The sequence below is a fragment of the Cimex lectularius genome, unplaced genomic scaffold (genome assembly GCF_000648675.2).
Source record: "Cimex lectularius strain Harlan isolate CLEC.00 unplaced genomic scaffold, Clec_2.1 scaffold195, whole genome shotgun sequence".
Lineage (NCBI taxonomy): Eukaryota > Metazoa > Arthropoda > Insecta > Hemiptera > Cimicidae > Cimex > Cimex lectularius.
The window spans coordinates 337,265-348,768 of NW_019392761.1; the positions used below are offsets into that span (position 1 = coordinate 337,265).

The 11,504-nt window shown below is 36.3% G+C and overlaps 1 protein-coding gene across 2 annotated transcripts in view; it reads right to left on the reverse strand.

Moving 5' to 3' along the window:
* Positions 1-7,609, reverse strand: part of LOC106663388 (regulator of G-protein signaling 20) — a 216,858-nt gene extending 209,249 nt beyond the window's left edge. The window contains exon 1 of one of the 2 annotated variants that reach the window (XM_014388205.2): positions 7,194-7,609. The gene's annotated coding sequence lies outside the window, so the exon portion shown is untranslated. The remainder of the gene's footprint in view (positions 1-7,193) is intronic. The other variant, XM_014388208.2, reaches the window with a different exon arrangement.
* Positions 7,610-11,504: the final 3,895 nt, after the last annotated feature.

The window sequence follows — 11,504 nt, forward strand, 5'->3', positions numbered from 1 at the left end:
CTGCATAATGTTGAGCAATTAATCATATCATCAACACTGATCTCTTTTGGAGTTGATAAATCTGAAAATTACTTTTGTCGTGATTATAATACAAAAATTTCTATGAAAACTAATATTAAAATACCCCATTATTATTATTATTTACGCAAGTCATGCTCAAATAATAGCATTTAATATTAATAAGAAATTTCTGTTCAATTTTATCGATTTGAAAATGTAAATAAGATTAAAAAAATCATATTCACGATTATTAACGGACAGATTTTTCTAGATTTGATATAATAATCTCAGAATTCATGTATTGTTATCAATTCTATTAATGAAAAATATAAAGTAAATAATTAGTATGTAAGGTATTGGTTGAGATAAAAAAGTCAGGGTCACGAGCGGGATTCGAACCCACGACCTTCGGCTAAATACGCCGCTGCTCTACCTCTTGAGCTATCGTGACTTCGATCTACTCGGACACCAACTTCCCATCTCAACCCTACCTTTCGAATTCTCCCTCCTTTATCATTTTTCTATTCTTCTATCTCAACCAATACCTTACTTAAAGATTAATTAATTAAAAGATGTTATTCGGTCAATCGGACCAAGAAACTCTAATGAATTTAATAAGTAAAATGAATGGAGCGTCGGTGGCCGCAACGGTTTAGGCGTTGACAAGGCGCTCATCACTGTAAGGTGAAGGTCCCGGGTTCGAATCCAGAGGCCCTGCATTCGAACCCGACATACTTACAAATGGGCTTTTTTTTCAAAAACACCGGCACTCCGAAAAAAAAAAATTATATCTTCACTGAAGCTCCCCCTGGCCATGCCATTTGTCGCCGAGAATCGAATCCTGATTACACGACATTTGAAAAATGACAAAAAGGAGGGAAAATTCGAAAGGTAGGGTTCAGATGGGAAGTTGGTGTCCGAGTGGATCGAATTAATACAAATCTGAAACAACAATTGGGATGAAATAGTTCTCAGAGGTGGCCCACAATTAATTCTCTATTTGTTATGTACGATTTGAGAAATTTTAATGTTTATGCTCTTATCACATAGTTATCAGATAGAAGATCTCGCCTAACAGAATCACCCTATCGCAAACATTGATTTATCAATATTTTTACATATGTATCTTGTCACCCCGTACAGAGCATGGTTGTGCAAAGTCCTTTGCAAAAGTCCTATTGTCGATCCTAAATCACTTTTTAGTTTTCTAAAAAACGAACTATTCTTTTTTCAATCAGTTCCTCAAAAATTTTGGTTATTGTAAATGTCAAGGTTCGGCCTATAACTTGTCACCTCCCTCATAGAATGGAACTATCAATGAGCTTTTAAGTGCTGTTCATAACTTCTGATACGGGCATTAAAAATTTTAATTAATTAAACCGTAAGAAGCAATATACGTTTCCTCTCCAAACGACACACACTCACCCCAGGGTACTCGATATTCCTTATGTTAAGCCCTTCCTTTCTCGCTAATAAATTCCATTCATCCGATTAAATTAACACAAACACACACCCGATACAAACATGGTATCACATTCGCTTCCTCAGAGCATTCAATTTTCGCAGGGGGAAAATCTTCATAATTTATTTAATTTTCTGTCATTTTCTTTTCTAATTTCTGTAATGATATTATTTTCTTTACGGATATTTTCATTAGTAAATTATTTAATTACTTTCCAAGTTCTTTTAGGATCATTGTACACCAGAGGTAATTTATCTTTGAAGTATTTAATTTGAGCTAATTTTAATCACTTGTTTAAAAGCTTTCTATAATTATGATATTCTGTCCTTTATTTTCCATTTTTTAATCTTTATATTTCTACATGTTAATAATAGAGTGGAATAAAACGAAACAACTATTTAAACAAACAAAAGACGCAGAATTTTACAAATCCGTATTTATGTGCGAGCACCGAGTCACCTGCCTTTTACTAATTCAACACATTACATTAAAAAAAAATTAAAAACCAAATATTGATAATTAGGCGGTTTTCGTGTAAAAACCGGCCGAGAATTCATAAATTAGTTAATATGGCAAGAATTTCCCAAGTATTTTTTTAACGAAACATTTCGCAAAAGGGGAAGGTTTTTCCTCCCGATATAAGCTTATTTTATGCTTTTTTTTATTTTACACAATTCAACACGTTGAGAACGGATATGATTTGCTGTTTTTGTTGAAATTTTTAATATAATTTTTTATTTATTGTGGATTTTATTAATACCTATTGACAGACTGGGAAGTGCAGAAACAATCCTAAAGTTCATCAATATGTATTATATTTTAATTGCACGACAGAATGTGTTTTTCATTGGATAATATCATATTTAGTCCTTTGTACACTGGAAAATTCAAAAATAAGCCATTCAATGGCTGAAAATTAAAACAAAGCGCGATTCATTCACGTTCTGTTATCCATTAAACTTTTTCGAAAATGTATTTCATTATTTATTATGAGTTTTATTTGTACTTAATAGAACAGATTTGAATGTTGAAAAAAAATCCTTATGTTCATCAGGGTGTATTATATTTAAAATTCAGGACAGATTTGTTTTTTATTGGATAATATAGTGTAGGTAGTCCATTGTTTATTGGGAAATTAAACAAGTATAGAACCAATGGGTAAAAATGAAAACAAAGCGGGATAAATTTTCATCACTATTTATCATATTTTAATTTCAAGAAAGAATATGTTTTTTATTGGATAATGTAGGGTATTTAGTCCTTTGAACATTGGAACGATCCAAAGGCTGAAAATGAAGACAAACTACCCTTCATTCACGATCTCTTACCCATTCAGCGTTTTCGAAAGTGTATTTCATTATTTATTGTGAGTTTATTTATACATAACAGGGCATAAGGGAACGTTACAACCAATTCTTAAATTATTCAGTGTGTACGATAAGCTGCTCAAAAATGAATAAGGCATTGCCGATTTTGTAGTATGTACTTTCCCTAACATTTTTATTTTATTTTTATTATAAATTGCACTGAAATTTATTACAAATTATTATGTTTTTACTGATGGAAAATTTCATAGTTTTGTTTATTGGACAAAAAAAAATTTTTTTATCATTGTTTGGCGATCGTGAGATGAGGTTTGGTGTGACGTAGGTTTTAGATAAACATTTTCTTTATCGTGCCAACGTTTCGATCTTTATTGAGATCATCTTCAGGGCTCAAAGTGTTTGTTTTGTGTAGATGTGTCATTATTGTGTGTCGTGTTGAGAGTGCCCGTCTACACAGAAAATACTTCGAACATCTCGAATGCGTCTCATGATCTCCAAATAATCATTAATTAACGGTCACTAAACACCACACATTTTTTAAAAATTAATACCGTGTATAATGTCCTCTGTTAGCTAACACCTACGTGCACCTGCCAGCTCTGAGCTGCACTCAGTTGTTGTAGGTCAACTGGCGGATGTGATCGAAAAGCCTCTGCAACGCATCCCACATGTGCTCAATAAGATTGAGGGCTGGAGACAATGGGTGAAGAGGCAGATGGGAAATTCCCAGGTTTTCTAGACACTGATGAACAACCCTGCCTCTATTAGGACTGGTGTTGTCATCCAGAAATAGAAATTCCCTGCCAATGAGATCCCTGGATTGAGGGACATAACCCTTCGACAATACGGAGTCCAGTTTGTCCTCAGTGTAAATCCCAGCCCAGACCATTACACCACCTCCTCCAAACTGCACTGACTGGAACACAAACTGGGACATTGTACGGATCCCCTGTTCTCGGTTGACTCTTCGGCGCCTGCTAGCACTATACAGTCAGAAACGCGACTCATCAGTAAACATAACAGCAGTCCAATTGGTGTTCTTTTCTAGGCGGTCGTTGCACCAGATTGAGTGCTTTTGCTGTTGGCGGGTTGCTGCTGCAGGATGTCTCAAAGGGGCATATGATGTGAGGCCAAAAACGAATCGTTTGTAAAGGACTTGCCAAAGCATCTTGTACTTTATTTATGATCTGGCAGGCACTATGGAAAGGGTTCCTTCCTTGCATCAATAACAATACTTCTGTCCTTCCTTAGCGTCGTAATGCCCTGAGATCCACTACCAGGCCTCCAATTGGTACTTCCAATCTCTCGGAATCGGGTGAAAGCCCTGGAAACCATCTGAGTGCGATATCTACTTGCCGGTGACCTCGATGACTTATTCTCACAATAATATTCCGAACTTCTGGTTCAAGATGATGTCTTTCCATGGTTAAAGAGAATTCAACTGGATCAAAATGGAGAAAAGTCGAGAAAATGTGTTTGTTTATAAAACGAGTAATCTTCCCGTTTACTATTCTTAAGGAAATGCGTCATTAAAAGTGAGGATTAACATTTGTTTGTTTTCGGTTTGAATTTTCTATTTTGTTCTATCGAGCTAACAAGAATGTATCGGTTAATTAAATTAAAATTAATAGAATAGAAATAAATTTCAAATCTTCCTATTCATTTTTGAGCAGCTTATTTAATTTCAGGAAATAATGCGTTTTTCATTGTAAAATCTAGCATATTTAGTGCTTTGTACATTGGAAAACGGAAACATGAGCTATCCAACGCTAAAAACGAACTTAAAGCGCGATACATTTACGTTCCGTTATCAATTTTTTTTCAAAAATGTATTATATTATTTATTGTTAGTTTTATTTGTAATTATTAGGGGAAAAAAACCTAAAGTTCATCAGCGTGTATCAGATTTTAATTGCAGGACAAGAATGGGTTTTTGTAAAATTGTAATTTGTAAAATTTAGTATTTTAATTCTTTGTAGATTGGAAAATCCAAAAATAAGCCATTCACCGGCTGAAAATGAAAACAAAGCGCGATTCCTTCACGTTGTTATCCATTAAACCTTTTCGAAAATGTATTTCATTATTTGACTTTTATTTGTACTTAATAGAACAGACTTGAATGTTAGAAACAATCCTTAAGTTCATCAGGGTGTTTTATATTTTAAATTCAGGACAGAATTGGTTTTTTATTGCGTAATATAGTGTAGGTAGTCCTTTGTTTTTTGGAAAATTAAAAAAGTATAAAACCAATGGGTAAAAATGAAAACAATGCGGTATAAATTCACGTTCTGTTATCCATGCAACTTTTGAAAAATGTATTCTGTTATTTATTGTTAGTTTTATTTGAAATTATTAGGACAACAAAAAAAAACCTAAAGTTTATCAGAGTGTATCATATTTTAATTGCAAGGCAATGTGTTTTTCATTGTAAAATCTAGTACAATTAATTCTTTGTACATTGGAAAACGCAAAAATGAGCCATCCAAAGGCTGCAAAATCAACAACAAACTACCATCCATTCATGTTCTCTCGTCCATTCAGCGTTTATGAAAATGTCTGCCTTATTTATATAACAAAATAATTTAGGGCTTGACTCCGACTTTCCAAGGATTTACGCCGAATCTACGTTATTAATTATAAATGGAATACTAAGAAAATTGATGGTAGCGCTTACCAAGCGATTCCGTCTGACCTGATTGCGTTTACGTGCTGAGTGGCCCGAGGATATGTATTTAATTGAAACGTGCCGAGTGGAGGTTGCTCGGGATAAAGTGACTCGGGCAAGTACATAAACAGGGTATGATTCATTCTCGGTTGCCTTCAGAAAATACGGCTAAGCTTCGGGTAATGAGAAAACCCCGGTTCACACACGTTCTACATATTCAGTTTAAAGTCCTTTATCTTTTTTTTCTCTTCTTTTTATTTTTGGCTTTATCTTCTCCTCCCCCCAGAGTTCTCAATGTGATCCCCATGTAACAATACACCCGCGATTCCCCAAAAAAGACGCTATTACTTCTGGCAAATACTTCTGGCAAATAAGACGTAACTGCAGGCAATTCAAAAGGGTAAAATATTGTTTTGATATTATTCAAATACGTTTCGGCGAGACTGCTTGCTTCGTCATATTCTTTATACACGCTCTGTTAAAGTATAAAGTTCTACGTGACTTTTCGTATAAATTGATCCCTTTTCAACTTCCGCTTATACGTATAATTACGAATAGATATATGATTTTTTAAAATTTTATACAAAGATCTGAGAGTAACTCGTCAAACTCAAGATCTTTTAATCGCTATGAAGATCGAAAGGATCAAGGGGAAATTATAATTGTATTTTTCAATTTTAAACCGTGAAAGTTATATTTTTGAAGTTTTGAAAAGCACATAGTCAAACACTTCGTCTCGAATCCTTTATTTAAACAACGAACATCCACATTTTCCGCAAAAAAATTGTCTTTTTTCAAGATAAAAAGGGTAAATGGGTAAATAATATGTATATATATATATATATATATATCTTTTAAATTAAATCGACGTTCGTGACAAGGAGCGATTCTGCGGTCAAGCGCTTTTATGTGGCCCATTAATTTCCATTATGCCTGTCTTTTACACCATTTCAATCTCTACTGCTTTTCGCCCTTCCTGTCTATCGCAAACCCGAACTGGGGCCATTTAGAAAATGGTATCGATGAGACGGTTCTAAGCCCTTTTCTGCGAAGGGTTTCGGATCGGGTGTGATTTTGGTAAAGGGCCAAATATTGAAGGATGGGCAAAGGTTTGCAAAGAGGGAAATGAACTCGTGTCAAAGAAGAATGGTTATCACTTTATTGGTCCCGTTTGTTTAACACCTTGTCAACACAAGCTCAATTCAGAGGTGTTTTGTACAAAATTTGACATTGAATTGGATCAATTTTGATTTTTTTTTTAAAGTTAAGCTTAGTCTTAACACTGTGGTTGTAATTTATTGAAATGAATTTGAATTTTAAAACAGAAAATCATTATGCAGCCGATCAATGGTCAGTTTTTATTCGGCTCATACAATAAAATGATTTGATTCTGTTTCAGTTCGACGGATTCGAAAATATTATGGTGTACCTTTCTGACACGAAAAATCAACAGTGGTTCAAATGAATTATAATAAATTTATTTGAAATGCAGGTGTTTTCGGTAAATTTCCATTCGGCTGGTAAAAAGGGAAAGTACGGATAGTATCGAAAGTGAATGGAGGCGGGCGTGAGGGTGAGGGAGAAAAGAGAAAGTGAAAGAGCGCGCGAGGGAGCGAGAAGGCGAGGCGGCATGACATTCCGCGCGGGGGTGAGGGGCAGGTTTAGAGTTTAGACAGAGTTATAAAGCATTATACACATTCTAATATATTGATAATAATAACAAACAAAAAAAATTGTTTACCGCTGTAGATGTCGATTTTCATATAGGGAATCTCCATCTGCCTTCGAAGGGACGATTCGGAGGATCCGGGAATATTCCATTTTTCACAAAAAAATGTTGAATTCGGTCGAATGCCATGACGGTACTAAGTGGTGTCGAGTCTCCCCTTCATCTCTCTCACTACCAGTCGAACAGGGTTGTCGCCCTTTGAAAATCGATAAACGACCGTCCTTGCACGTGATGATAGAATTTATATTTAAAATTTCCGGGTGAATTTTCGAGTTTTCAGGAGATCCGTTCACGGTAAAAGTCTCTCGGACGAACCTCCTGTAGGCCGTGCTCACCCCGCAGCTTTTCACACAAAATCTCTATAACTTGTTTACAAGATGGCCGAAGGAGTACACCCACCGGATGGCGCAAGCGCTTTCTTCTCGGCGTTTCCCGACTCCCCCGAATATTTGATATCAACCGCGAATCATTCCTAGAAAGACGATTGCAGTGTACGAATAAAGGCTCGCGAGGGACGTACGAGAGGCTTTTCGACTTCTTGAAGGACGCCCGCCACCGGAAAGCTCCCACGACCCGTCTCCGTCCTAGGGGAAAAGCTCGACATCACTGCCGGCTACTCGTCTTTAACGGAAATTTTTTTTTCAAAATAATCACCTTTTCGAAACGACAACCCCTCTCGGCACGGTCTCGTGGCCGAATACGCGGCCGACTGACTTGCAGTTGGAACGCTTATCCCCGACGGCACCCTTTCAATGAGCTATTCTCGTACACATGAATTAAACATTTCTGGTCTACTACTGAACGAAAAGTATGAATAGGCCAACGTATTTCCTCCCTCTTTTCCTCAATCGACAACACCCAAATCGTTTCATTATTTTTTCAGTGTCTTCGCCCATTACAAACACGCTTCTGTGGGGGAATGTTTTCAGAGGGTCTTACCTCGTTCCAACACACAGTATATGTTTACACAATTCGTCGATCTGGATGTTTATGCCAGTTTTTACAAATAACAAAAGGATAGTTAATTACCAACATGATAAAATAAGACTGTCTAAAATGGATTAGAAAAATATCACTTTTTCAGTTAGAACGTGTCAACAAACTAACCCAACAACGGCAGCAAATCTTTGGGTCCCCTTTGCCGATTCTTGGAGGTACAAGCGTTGTTTTTGTATATAGGATGTTCGGCTACTCGTGTTACAAACTTTGCCCGTAGATTCTACATTCAAAATGGAACCAAAAAGTCCTAATTAACAATGGTCCGAATCTAAACAGTTTCGGAGTTATTCCACTCTTTCTGATTTTTTAATATTTCATGACCTTCCTTCAAATAAACAACTCTAAAACTAAAAGGTTTTTAGAAGGGTTTAGTAAGTTTTTCTTGGTTTGGACAAATCAGTGGGTACCATTGAAAACTACGCTAAATTTCCAACCCAATCATCTCTGTTTTAAGCCCTCATTGTGGTCCCATGTTGCACCCACTGATCTATCCCTGTGGTGAGTCAGGATTGGACTTTAAAATGATCTGTAAAAGCATGAAAAAACAAAACCCTCTTGAATTTTACAGTTTGTTTGTTATCGACTTGCTATCCTCAATCCGTTCTCACACGTTCATGAATCATATCAGTCCATGATACCGACTATGGAATGGGGCTGGTGCCCCAACAGGCCTCTACTATACAGGGTGTTACAAACTTTACCAGTAGATTCTACATTCAAAATGAAACTAAAAAGTCCTAATTAACTATGGGAACTATCTCCGATAATCCCACAAGGAGATTAATGCGGCCCTGTCCGGCAGCGAGACATAGCACGTAGACCCTGCTAGAAGTGTTACCCCTGGCTGTTTCTTCGCAACCTTGCCAAATTTTGTTTTAGTTTATTTTAAAATTTGTACATGTCAACAATTTTACTCGTAGTAAAAAACCGTACATGCATACCAACAACATACTAGACATTGGGTTAGTAATTGAGAGGTAGAAAGCTCGAGGAAAGATAGATTTAGCTGTAAAGATAATATGAATGAGAGAGAGAGAGAGAGAGAGAGAGAGAGAGAGAGAGAGAGAGTAGAGTGAATGAAGGATTGGTAGATCGAGAAGAGTGAGGGAGAGATAGGTAGGGATATTTTGAAAGATAGAAAAATAGAGAAAGGAAGAAAACAGAAATTGAGTGAGAGGTACTATGTATGTCGTAAGTGTGTATATGAATAATTTTGTGTATATATTATAATTTATTTTATTTTATTTTTAGTGTTACTAATTCTTTTTCATTCCTTAAATTTAAAAATAAAGAACATCAGTCTATTTCATCCTTTCCACAGCCAACTTGTCGAATGAGTTAATTGTTTTTTGTTTTTAATTTGTTTCTTCAAATTATTCCTTTTTTTTAAAGCTTGTTTTAAAATCTAGCTTTGACCTCGTCCGTTGCATAGCCCAAGAACTGGGTGTGCCGCGCTCTACTGTTCACGATGACCCAGAAAGGTTTAGGGCCACCAGTCTCGATGAGAAGAAGGTAGTGGTCGACCATGATGGATGACGGCGGAGACGATCGTTTTAATGCTATGACCGCACTTTGGAATCGTCATTTAATGGCTTCCTTGAGAGGTAGTCAACTTCAAATGAACCATAATGTAAGAGTGAGCACTAAAGATTTATCAGAAGGCTTCGTTAGAATAGCCTAGCAACTAGACGTCCAGCATCAGGTGTTCTACTGCTAGAGGGTACTTATGCGACTATTCGCAAATCAATACCTCGCTTGACACTTGAACCGGTTTGGGGATGTTCTCTTCACAGAACAGGTTTGGTTTGTGGCAATCGGATGACTGAGACACCGTGAAGAAGACGAGAAGAACACTCCGCTTCATGTGCCATGCGTGAGTCACAGGCTTTTCAAAGACAGTCAGTTAAGGTCGTCCATGCCCGTACCGAACTGATTATCATACAGAATTGACCTTTGACTGCACTAAGCTACAATGAGGAGGTTCTTCTGGACGCTGTGATCCCATTCGCTCCATTTATTGGGAACAACGTCGTGTTAGTGCATGGCGCATGTAGCACGAATTGACACCCATTACTTGGAGGATGTAGGGATTATCACAACGAATGCAAGTTCTCCCGACATGAGTCCCATTTTTGAACACGGGATTTGATATAAAAAAGTAAATGTCATGGATGGGATTTGAACCCAAAGCCTTCGGAACAGACTCCGACGCTCGAAATTAGCGCGTGGGTTCGAATCCCATCCGTGACATTTAATTTTGTTTATCAAATCTCGCGTTCGAAAATGTTTTAAAATGGAACCGAAACCAATAAAAAAAACACATTAATTGATTAAAATATTTATGCTGTTTGTGTTCAGTAAAATGAGTGAGGAGTCAGGATAAATGCGAGCGTTATTTAACACTATTGAGTGCAAAAGGAAATGTTTGCTCGTTTTGAAATATCGCCACGAGCGGAACGATTATAGAAATCTACGATTTGACCGGTGAAATTGATCGTTAAAACGCTTTTAAATTTATAAAACAACAAAATCAATCGATCATTCATAAAACCCGACACGGTCGAGGCCTGGCCGTTTTCAACCGAGCACCTCATGGGGCGTTAAATATTCATTTGAGGGCTTTGACCATTGACATTGAGATTTTGACAAAACATAAAACATTGCTTTGAATGCAATTCAAACCCTGATTTCACTCAGATAAAATAAAACAATCAATTTAATAAACTAAATCGAGAGTTAAAAAAATCATTGCAATATATTTTATTTAATTAAATATAATATTGTATTTACACTGACAGGCAAAAAATTCCACCCTCTTGTAATATAATATTTGTATATATTTTTATATATTAATCAAAGTTTGAGGTTTGAGGTTTTTTAACGTTTAATAATTGAATCTTTGTCTAAAAATTTTAAAAAAAAGTAAATTGCTAAGGAAAGTGAAAAATAAATTTTAAAAAAATTTAAAAAGCTTTTAGTTTTAATTTTGTTGTAGATTTTTAATTAACATTTCAATTCCTCGAATTTCTTCCTCTTGCCTTAATCTGCCTTGCATCTTGAAGACGCCTCGGCATATTTTCTACTAGTGTGGAAATGTCTCTATGCTGGAGGTTAGCACATTCTCTACGAAGAAACCTTTCAAGATGGAGGAGGGTATCAGAAAGTGATGGACGTGCTCTTATTCGTCTTTTGAGGTTATCCCATAAATGTTCGATGCGGTTCAAGTCTGGAGAACGGGCTCGCCAGGCTGAGACCCTGATGTTATGCTGTTGAAAGTTTGTACTATGCGCGCGTCATGTGGACGGGCATTATCGTGCATTAGAA